Source organism: Elaeis guineensis, chromosome 10 (assembly GCF_000442705.2).
Source record: "Elaeis guineensis isolate ETL-2024a chromosome 10, EG11, whole genome shotgun sequence".
NCBI lineage: Eukaryota > Viridiplantae > Streptophyta > Magnoliopsida > Arecales > Arecaceae > Elaeis > Elaeis guineensis.
The window spans coordinates 23,901,249-23,912,693 of NC_026002.2; the positions used below are offsets into that span (position 1 = coordinate 23,901,249).

Genomic DNA, 11,445 nt, shown 5'->3' on the forward strand with positions numbered 1-11,445 from the left:
CTTTATGTATGCTTCTTTATTAGATTAATGAAAAGTAATTTTATTTTTCATGCTTCTTTTTTATTTTTTTTTTATAATTTTTTTTTTACATTTTCAAAATAATCAACTAAGATCTCTGCGGATACGATCCCGACTCATCCTATCTACATAGTAGTGAGTAGGATTAATTTTGGTGTGCTACGACACGCATCAAATTTTGATGCCGTTGTTGGAGATTTTGGCACGATTATTTTGAAAAAAAAATTCAAAATAAAAAAAAATCTATAAAATAAAAAAAATATTTTACTACTTTCTAGATTTTTATTTCTTACTTTAGATTGCTTGATTGCCTTTTATGTATTCTTTTTCAAAATTTCTACCTCATATTACTCTTCGTATATGATAAATTTACTATTTTATATTTAGATTTTTTTATTTGCATGCATAAAAATATTTTCTACTTTTTATAACTTAGTAATTTACTGCTTTTTATAGATTAGAATAATTTATTATTTTATATAATTAGTAATTTTCTACTTCATAAGTAGATTAGATTCTTAGTTTTTTATTTAGATTACGTAGTTATCTTTTATTCTTAACTGTGAGATTACCTTATTTGCATAGTTAAGTAGTTATCTTATTTATTATTGTCTATTATTCCTAGTGATTTACTGCTTTCTATAGCTTAGAATAATTTATTACTCTAAAAATAGATTTGATTTATTGCTTTATTTGTAGAATATCTATTTGTCTTTTAATCTTAGTATGATTTACTTTTCATTTAGTTAGATTCACTTGATCTTCTAATATCTAATTAACTTAATTTAAAATTTTACTTTTTATTTCTTCTTGTTAAAAGATAACATAATATAAAAGGAATACAACGATAATACATAACACTTGACTAATATAAATAAATCAATTAAATTTTAAAATCCACTTAACATGTTTGGATATTTTTTTCTTTTGCATTACATATTTTCATAAAAAAAAATCTTAAGGGCAAAATCCTAATCAATATAAGGTGAAAATTTCATCACCTTTTCTTGTCCCACAAATCATCACCTTGCAATTACATTGACCTAAATTTTTAATTTAAAATCAATTAGACGTTAACCCTTAAGGATCCTCGAGCTCAGTAGGACAAGAAACCTTAAAAGTTAGACCGGGTTCAAATTAGTCAGTTTAACTGGTGTCTAGAAAAGTGGTTCAGAGATTACGTCCTGAAGGAATGTGGTTCATATATTGGTTTCGTTCGCTAACCTGACTAATACAGTTGGTGTCTAAGGAAAGCAACGGGGGGATCCCTACCAACCTTATACTTATCTGGCCAGTTGAGAGACTAGTTTGCTACTTGGAGTACTTGAAGATGACTTTGGCAGTTAGGAACTGTCTAGATCTAGGATAACTCATAGATAGGATTGATTGAACCACTTGATTGTTGACTAAAAATATCAAATCTAATTAATTTTTCTCTATCTTCTTAGCATTAGAACTCCTTAGGTTCTCTTCTTTAGAATTCTTTTCCCTCCTCCTACTCTCTTCTTCTCTTTCAAAAAAAAAAAAATTATTGAAATTAAAACTCGGTGAAATCTTTTGGGTGCATGCTAGGACGTCGATCATTACAACCTGATTTACATCTATTAGACCTAGAGCTAGAAAAAATGATTCGAATAAACTAAATCAAAATCATGGATCCAAAACAAGAGACTGACCCACCACAACAATTGAGAGAGTATTTTACTCCCTCATCTTACACTTACTCATCATGTATCCAGCCTCCTCCTGTGGAAGCAGCACAATACAAAATCAAGTTCAGTATTATTCAAATGCTTCCATCATTCTATGGACTGACGAATGAGGATCCGTATAAACACTTGAACGAATTTCTTGAGATATGCTCTACAGTAAAAATCCAAAACTGCTCCGATGATGCCCTCAGGTTGAAACTGTTCCTTTTTTCACTTAAGGACAAAGCCAAGCATTGGTTAAACTCCCTAGATTCCATAATCATTTCAACTTGGGACCATCTTCAGAGAGAATACCTCAAGAAATACTTTTCAATTGGAAAAATGAATCAAATTAGAAAAGCCATCACTAGTTTTTTTCAATTGGATGGTAAACTTTTTCATGAGACATGGGAAAGGTTAAGAGATCTTATTCGTAAATGCCCCCACCACGCTGTCCCCAAATGGCAACTTGTTCAGTGTTTCTACGATGGCCTATCGGAGAAACACCGATAAATGATCGATACATCGTGTGGTGGGACATTCATGCTAAAGAGTGAGGACGAAGCTTGGCAGCTCTTTGAAATACTTAGTGAGAACTTCCTACATTACATGTCTGCCACCTCTAGAGAACAACCCATGTCTCAACAGAAAAGATGTGGAATCTATCAGATTGGAAATGTTATGGATATCCACAGTAAGGTAGATGAGTTATCCCAAAAATTAGACCGTCTTCTGAATACCGGACACTCTTCGATTCTACCTAATCCAGTGCAAGATGTTTGTGCATTGTGTGCAAGCCCGACCCATTTTGTTAGTGAATGTCCAATCGCATCTCAATTTTCTGAATTTGTACATGAGCAGGTCCAGCAAGCTCAAGCCCAACAAACTCGTAGATCAGGAAATGATCCATATTCGAATACTTATAACCCCGGCTAGAGAAACCACTCAAATTTTTTCTATAGATCACAACCAATGGTTGGCCCTGCTGTACCTAGATCAAATTATCAGGATCCGACATATAGGCATGGACCATATCATCAGTTTCAAAATACTCCTCAACCATCTATCACTGGTCACAGCTCAGCTTTTGAGGATAAGGTTCTAAAAGCACTAGAATGATTAGAAGTCAACACCCAGACCCTTAACTCTCCCACGCAATCCATTGCTAAGTTAGAGACCCAAATAGGTCAACTAGCAACCGCAGTCAGTAGGAGAGAAGGAAAAAATTATCTAGCTAATCTGAGAGCAATCCAAGAGGACAATTCATGGTTGAGAGCTCTAATACTCCAGATACCTTTTCTGAATATGCCAAATCAATCATGACTCTCAAAAGTGAGAAGATAATTGAACACACGAGTAAAATCAATGAGACCGACTCTAGACCTCTGACTAAGCCCAAATCACCTAAGAGCAAGGAGGACACAAAAGTAGAAAAGGGATCAACTGCATCGGAATCACCTTACTTGCCTAAAGCCTCATTTTCGAGTGCCCTAAAAGCTCCCACTCTTGTGGATAAGAAAGGAGAAAGACTTGATGAGATGTTGGAATTATTTAAGCAAGTCCAAATTATTCTCCCCCTTCTAAATGCAATCAAACAGATCCCAGCTTACACAAAATTTTTGAAAGAATTATACACCCAAAAACATAAATCTCGATCACAACTTTTGAAGAAAGTATACCTCACCGAACAAGCTAGTTCTGTATTCCAGCACGCTACCCCTCCCAAGCTTAAAGATCCAGGTACCCCTATCATTTCTTACATTATAAGAGACCTTCACATCGAACAAGCTCTCCTAGATCTAAGGGTGAGTGTGAACCTTTTATCTAGCTCGGTTTATGAACTTTTTGGATTCGGAGAATTGAAACCCACATCGGTCACTCTACAGTTAGCTGATAGATCAATTAAGACACCACGTGGGATGATCGAGGATGTTTTGGTTAAGATAGATGAGTTCTATTTTTCAGTTGATTTTTTAGTCTTTGACATGGAACTGAGTGGCAATCTGAGGTAAATTCCCATTATCTTAGGCAGACCCTTCCTAGCTACGGCAAATGCGTGCATCAATTGTAGGACAGGAGTTATGGACGTATCATTTGGAAATAAGAAACTGAGATTAAATGTGTTTAGTGCATCCTAGGGACCATCAATGGATAGTTGCTTCGAGATAGATACATTCGAGGATATTATAGAGGAAGCAACATCAATGATTTTTGCACATGATTTTCGAGACACCCATTTGACGTACTTTGGAGTGGACGACTATGATATGGAGGGAGGTAGTGAAGAAGTAAATATTTTAGTTGATACATCAAGTGATGAAACTACTCTCCATTGGACAATCAAGTATGAGCCATTGCCTGCATTAACTAATACACCCACAGCCCCATCATTAGAATCACCACCTGCACTAGAATTAAAGCCACTTCCGGCCACACTCAAGTATGCATTCCTAGGACCTAATGACACCCTTCTGGTGATCATTGCATCAGATTTGACCCCAGATCAAGAAGCACAATTGGTTGGTGTTCTGAAAGAAAATAAAGAGGCTATCGGCTGGTCCATTGCCGATCTAAAAGCAATTGACCTCTCCATCTGTATGCACCATATTCATTGCAAGGCAGATACCAAACCCCATCGAAACATGCAGAGGAGACTGAACCCAAATATGCGAGAAGTAGTGAAGAAAGAGGTGGTAAAATGGTTAGATGCTGGAATCATCTACCCCATATCCGATAGTAAATGGGTCAGCCCTACTCAAGTAGTACCTAAAAAAGTAGGTATTACTGTGGTGGAGAATGAAGAAGGTGAATTGCTTCCCACTCGCACATCATCTGGTTGGTGAGTGTGCATTGACTATAGAAAACTCAATGCCGTTACTAGAAAGGATCATTTTTCATTACCCTTCGTCGATCAAATCCTAGAACGGCTAGCAAGTCAATATTTTTTTGTTTTCTAGATGGTTATTTGGGGTACAATCAAATACTTATATTTTCAGATGACCAAGAGAAGACCACCTTCACTTGCCTCTACGGTACTTTCGCTTTTCGACGTATGCCGTTCGAACTTTGCAATGCACCCGCTATATTTCAACAGTGTATTTTGATCGTTTTTTCGAATATGGTGGATAAATATATCAAAATATTTATGGATGATTTCTCCATATTTGAAATCACTTTTGAGGATTGTCTTCGTAACCTCTCCAAAGTCCTTAAGCGCTGCATGGAGATAAATTTGGTTTTAAGTTGGGAAAAGAGCCATTTCATGGTTCGGGAAGGAATCGTATTGGGACATATTATTTTCGAAAGAGGGATTGAGGTAGATAAAGCAAAAATTGAGGTCATCTCAAAACTACCACCCTCATTTTGGTTCGACAAATATGATCTTTCTTAGGTCACGCTGAATTTTACAGACGCTTCATTAAAAATTTTAGCAAAATATGGAGACCCTTGTACAGTCTGCTGGCCAAGGATACACCATTTATCTTTAATGAAGAGTATCTACAAGCCTTCTACACGTTACGAACAGCCCTGACAATAGCACCCATAATAAAACCTCCTGATTGATCCTTCTCATTTGAAATCATGTATGACGCTTCTGATTTTGCAATAGGGGCCATCTTAGGTCAAAGAATCAATAAAAAGCCACATGTGATCTATTATGCTAGTAAAACTCTATCCGATGCTCAATTGAACTACACTACGATAGAAAAAGAGCTACTAGCGGTGGTATTTGCCCTTGATAAATTTCGTTCATATCTGTTAGGGTCTAAGGTTCTAGTGTATTCTGACCACGTGGCTTTGAAACATCTGCTCTCAAAGAAAGATACTAAACCACGATTGATCAGATGGATCCTTCTGCTTCAAGAATTTGATCTAGAAATCTGAGACAAGAAGAGTTCCGAAAATATGGTCGCTGATCATACGATGGGTATGGATGAAGTCAAGGAGAAATTTTCTGACGAATAACTTTTTGCAACATCCTCTGACCAAATCCCATGGTTTGCCCACATCATTAACTACTTGGCAACAGGGCAAGTTCCTCTCCATTGGATAAAACAGGAGAAGGATCGATTCTTCTCACAGATCAAACATTATTATTGGGAAGAATCTGAATTGTTCAAACATTGCCCTGACCAAGTGATTCGACGCTGTGTCCCTGAGGGTGAGTATCAAAGTATACTTATCTTTTCTCATGTATGTGGGGGACATTTCAGTCGAAAGAAAACGACCGTAAAAGTGTTACAAAGTGAATTTTACTGATCGATATTATTTAAGGATGCACATAAATTTTGCCTTGAGTGCTTGCGCTGTCAGCAAACGAAAAATATTTCTAGAAAAAACATGATGCCCCTATCTCCCATCTTAGTCGTGGAAGTTTTTGATGTTTGGGGAATCGATTTTATGGGCCCCTTTCCTCCATCCTATGGATATGAATATATTTTGGTTGCAATAGATTACGTATCTAAATGGGTTGAGGCTATGGCAGCCAGAATGAATGATCATAAGGTAGTAATTAAATTCATCCAACAGAATATCTTAAGTCGATTTGGTTGCCCCAGAGCCATTATTAGTGATGGAGGTAAACACTTTACGAATAGGCACTTTGAAAGTTTAATGAAGAAATATGGAATCACTCACAAAGTTGCCACACCATATCACCCCCAAATTAGTGGTCAAGTGGAAGTCTCCAACAGGGAGATCAAACAAATTCTTGAGAAGACGGTTAGGCCTGATCGAAAAGATTGGTCTGAACGATTAGACGATGCATTATGGGCCTACCGTACTGCATACAGGATCTCGATAGGAATGTCTCCTTACCGACTCGTTTTTGAAAAAGCCTACCATCTGTCGGTAGAGCTAGAACACCATGCATTTTGGGCCATAAAGCAATTTAATTTTGACATGAAAAATGCGAGTAGTAATAGGAGACTGTAATTGAACGAATTAGAAGAGCTACGCAATGAAGCATATGAGAGTTCACGAATTTATAAGGCTCAAACTAAGGCTTATCATGATAAATATATTTCATGAAAAATGTTCGAACCTAATCAAAAAGTGTGGCTTTATAATTCGAGGTTGCGGCTATTTCCTGAAAAACTCCATTCACGTTGGGATGGACCATATGTCGTAACTCAGGTGTTCCCTCATGGAGCAATTGAAATCAAAGATCTTAAACAGGGAAACATCTTCAAAGTAAATGGCCAACGATTGAAATATTGTGGATGAAATTAGAGATGGCGAGCAAGTTGACTCAATTGAATTACAGGATCCAGTTTACAATCGAATTTTGGCTTGGTCTGGCTGAAGATCTTAAACTTAGCGCTTGTTGGGAGGCAACTCAATATTTTATTTTTCAGCTATCCAGTTTCTTTTTATTTTATAAAAATTTTTGAAAAGGATAATTAGCCAAGTTGGGGGGAACACCATGATCAATGGAGTCAAGAACACACTAGCCCAGCAATGAACGACATCTTAATCAATATTATACACATCGAACTCAGGTGGTGTCCTTCTTTGTTACACTTTATTTTTGCTTTGTTATGATTCTCTTCTTCCATTGGAGTCAATGAAAATTAAGTTGGGGGGAGAATAACTAATTAAGTCCTCGAGTATGGTCAGAAATAATTAATTTTGTGCATCTAAATTTTGTCTCAATTTGAAGTTAACTAGGCACTCTAATCAATAAATAATTAATGGTTTAGATAATTTTAGAGATATCGAGGAAAAAATTATTAAGGACACCCAATTAATGAAAAAATTTAGATCAGATTAAATTTTAAAATGATTCTAGAATCCTTTTTCCACAATCTCAATGAAGAATCTGCTTTATGGGGGTATGGGTGGAAAGGTCGAGATATGAAAAAAAAATATTATTTAAAAAAAAAAGAAAGAGAGATAAAATAAAAAAGAAAGGTTTTTAACATTTCTCACTAAGTAACCGGGCCCCTTCACCTGAGTAAGCGTTGTTGTTCGCGTCAAAAGATGAGAATGTGAAGAAACCTCTTGTACAGTCAGTTTTAACTCGTAGCCTTTTTGACTTGAGTTAGTAAGCCTGAGGGGTGCCTTACACCTAATGCTCTAAAGCCAACTGGTTTGGGAATCATTGGCCTAAAGCTCACTATAAGAGTCAATTAGAAAACTTAAGGGGTTAGGACATTGCACTGACTATACATGTAAGTATTTCTTCAAAAAAAAAGAATAAGGAGACTAAATTGTAAGAAGACAATAAACCCTACTCACATCAAGTTTGAGGACTTAAAGAGTAGAGTGGGAAGTCGGTGAAAGAAGATCTCTAAAAATTTTATGGCTAATACTCAATCATTAATTGGGTCGAATTGATAATCCAATGAAGTACCTCTTTAATGATCTAGCCGGATATCAACTATAGTTAGGAATGTCTAGGATAACTTTCAATTCAAAGACAAATTGGTGTACAATGCTAATGTATCTATTTTACTCGAAGACGAGTAAAGTTCAAATTGGAGGGTGTGATGAATACTTAATTTAGGATGCTAGAGGCACTAAATATTGTTATCATTAATGTTATTTTATTAAAAATTGAATGCTATCTAGTCTATTTTGCAGGTAATTGGGAGTTTGGGTTCATACGATTCAATTTAGACTCAAATTGGTTCAGATTTGAGTGAACCAAGCAATCAGCTCTTATTTCAGTATGAACGCAACTTAAAGATCAAGGGTCAAGAAGCAACCTCTCCAATCAAAGATCCAGATTAAAAGATAAATGAAATTAAGTGTGAACACGACTTATTGATCAACGGAGGAGAATCAATATGAAGATCCAAGGATCCTTATTCACACTTCCATCTCTCTTTTCATGAAACCCTAGCCTCCTCACTCTATAAATAGAACCCCAAGGCCTTCCTCTTTTTCAATCAAGCCAACGTCTAAGTTCTCTTCAAGTTTCTCTCTCTCTCTCTCTCTTTCTCTTCTTCATAAGTCTAGGGGAGGTACTAACCCTAGCACAACATATTTCTCCATAGATCCCTTTTCCACATCCCATCAAATCTAGGAGAGGTTCTAATCCTAGTGCCGCTATCCTTTCTCTGTTACATATCCGCTTCCATCAACCTTTTTTTTTTGGAGTTCCTGTACCAAGCCTTTCAGCCATCCTGTCGCTATCTGCACGGAGGAAGACGAAGGATTCAAGGAGACACATCCACCATCGAGCGCAGCAAGAAGATCAACTTGGTTTAGTTGTCTTGTATCGTAATTTTATTTCTTTTCTTTATGTATGCTTCTTTATTAGATTAATGAAAAATAATTTTATTTTTCATATTTTTTTCTTAATTTTTTTTATAATTTTTTTTTTATTTTTTCAAAATAATCAATTAAGATCCCTGCGGATACGATCTCAACTCACCCTATCTACATAATAGTGAGTAGGATTAATTTTAATGTGCTACGATACGCATCATACAGTATTTCATGATGTTATTCATGTGAAAGAATTTTTTATTTTTTTCCTCATGATGGCTGCTGATCTTTAGTTAAGCCCCAGTCAAATATTGACAGACGTTCAACTCAAAAGTCCTTTTTGTTTGGAGAAGAAATTGTTGCTTCTTGCTTTATTTGTAAGATTGATTCATGTTTTTGGAGGCTAGGACACTCGTTTTCTATTCTGAGCCATGATACATTGTTCTGAGCCATGAAAGTTACTGATTAAAAATATAGTGCTTGAGGAATTATATATGGTATGATCCTTGATCATTATTTTTGATGGAAGCATTTCTAAGGTGGAAAAGGGTTCGGCTTTCACTCGTCTTTCAAATGGATTTTTTTCTGAACTTTGGAGAAGATTCAAATCATGTTATGCTAATCAGTGGCTTTACCAGATCATCATGAATGATCCTCGATGCTCCTCAAAAAAGTCATTTGTTCTCATAAGCTTTATGAGTATTGAATCTTTTGCTAAGCAGAATCTATAGGGATTTAATTCTTTTTTTAAAAGGATAATTATTTATGAAGGAATGGAATGGCTGGGCCCCCTGAGATGATGAGCCATAAACAATCAGTTGACTCATCAAGTATAGGCACCATCAAGAAAGTCTGAGTGGCTGGGGTGTCTGGACTTCTTTTCAACTGAGCATTGATCACCATTTAATAATCAGGACTAAAGGCAGGTACCAAAGTTGTTTTTGTGTCATCTCACTGTATTCCCTCAGGAGGTATTTATGCATAGTTTTCAGATAAGAATGATATAATCTTCACGCCTTTCTTTATGAGGAGACAATCCATGCCAATTTCAACAGTTTATTATCAAAGGCAAAAGAATTGCAATGTGGTTGTCGTATCAAATAGCAGTTTGAAGGGAGGGTATATTGCACTGACAGAGAACCATCCTATAAGAAATTTAGGTTCACTTCTCTCAGGCACAAATTTAGAAATTAAAAACAAATTATTTTTATTTAAAAGTTAGACAATTCTATCTTTTGCGTGGACTCTAGGAATAGGGTTATATGATAACTCTAGTATTCTAATTATACATGGATTTTTATTATGGTTTTCGATCTATATAAATTCATTGCTGTGTAATTGAAAACACAAATTTGTATTATCCAGATTTGAGATTTAAAAAAATATTGAAATGCCCTCTTCCCGTATCTTTTTCTCTTCTTTCTTCCTTCTCTTCTGCTCTTGCCTCTTTCTTCTTTTGTCATCCATTTGATATCGGAGCATTCTATTCCATCTACTTCTAGAACATGTCGAGCGTTATGCACATAGCCTTAACAAATCACTTGAGATCCTGAGGATCGCACATGAACATATTTTAAGCACAATGTTATTGTTATTTGAATTGTTCGTGGCTATTTAAGGGTGCCGGTGAAGATTATAAATCTCGTAGGATGGAAATATTCTAGTTTCTTCATTTAATGAGATATCCATTGTCCAATCTTAACAGTGATTTCGATAGATAGCATTTATTCTCTTCTTCTTTCTTTTTTTTTTCTTTACTTTTTTTTTTTTTTCTACATTCTTTTCTTTCCTTTATCTTTTCTTTTTTTGCTGATCCCTTGCCATCTTACTTTTTTTTTTCCTTTTTTCTTCTTTCTTTATCCTTTCTGTTTTTTTCTTTCTTTCTTTCTTCTTCTTCTTTGCTTACCCTTTTTCCTTTTTCAATTTTTTTCTTTCTTTTCATTTTTCTTTTTCTCTCCTTGTGTGGGTGGCTTTCGAATTCCAACCCCATTTTGGTTCAATTTTCTCATATGAACGAGATGAAAAGGTCAGGATGCCGCTGTCCTTCTGGAACATAAAACCTTGGTGCTAGCATCCTTGATTGTTTGAATCACTACAAAAGTTTCACTCTAGCATCAACTCTCTTCAACAACCTTTAAGATGCACAAAGTTCATAATGCTTTCATTTTCAAATTTGAGATATTGGTGGATAGGATAGTAACTACCAAATAACACAAGAATGTGCCAAAAACTGATCTTTTTATTATACAACAGTTGGAGTTGTACTACATAATAAACTTTAATATTTTTTAAAAAAATTAATGATTTTAAAATCAATAATTTATCGAGCATTCTCATAAAACTTTGTCTTATTGCTCTTAATAAAGACCATGATATAATCATGATATATCATTGGACCCCCTCTTGTTTCATTTATGTGCCATCCTCCAAATTTAATATTATCCATGGTTAAGCTAGCTAGAAATGAAAATAACATCTCAACCCTTGACAAATGAACCCCATCTTTTGACTTCCATCATAT

The 11,445-nt window shown here is 35.4% G+C and overlaps 1 non-coding gene across 1 annotated transcript; it reads right to left on the bottom strand.

Moving 5' to 3' along the window:
* Positions 1–2,058: 2,058 nt before the first annotated feature.
* LOC114912682 (small nucleolar RNA R71) lies at positions 2,059–2,164 on the bottom strand. The gene has a single exon (XR_003798409.1). It is a non-coding gene; the product is annotated as a small nucleolar RNA R71 (small nucleolar RNA).
* Positions 2,165–11,445: the final 9,281 nt, after the last annotated feature.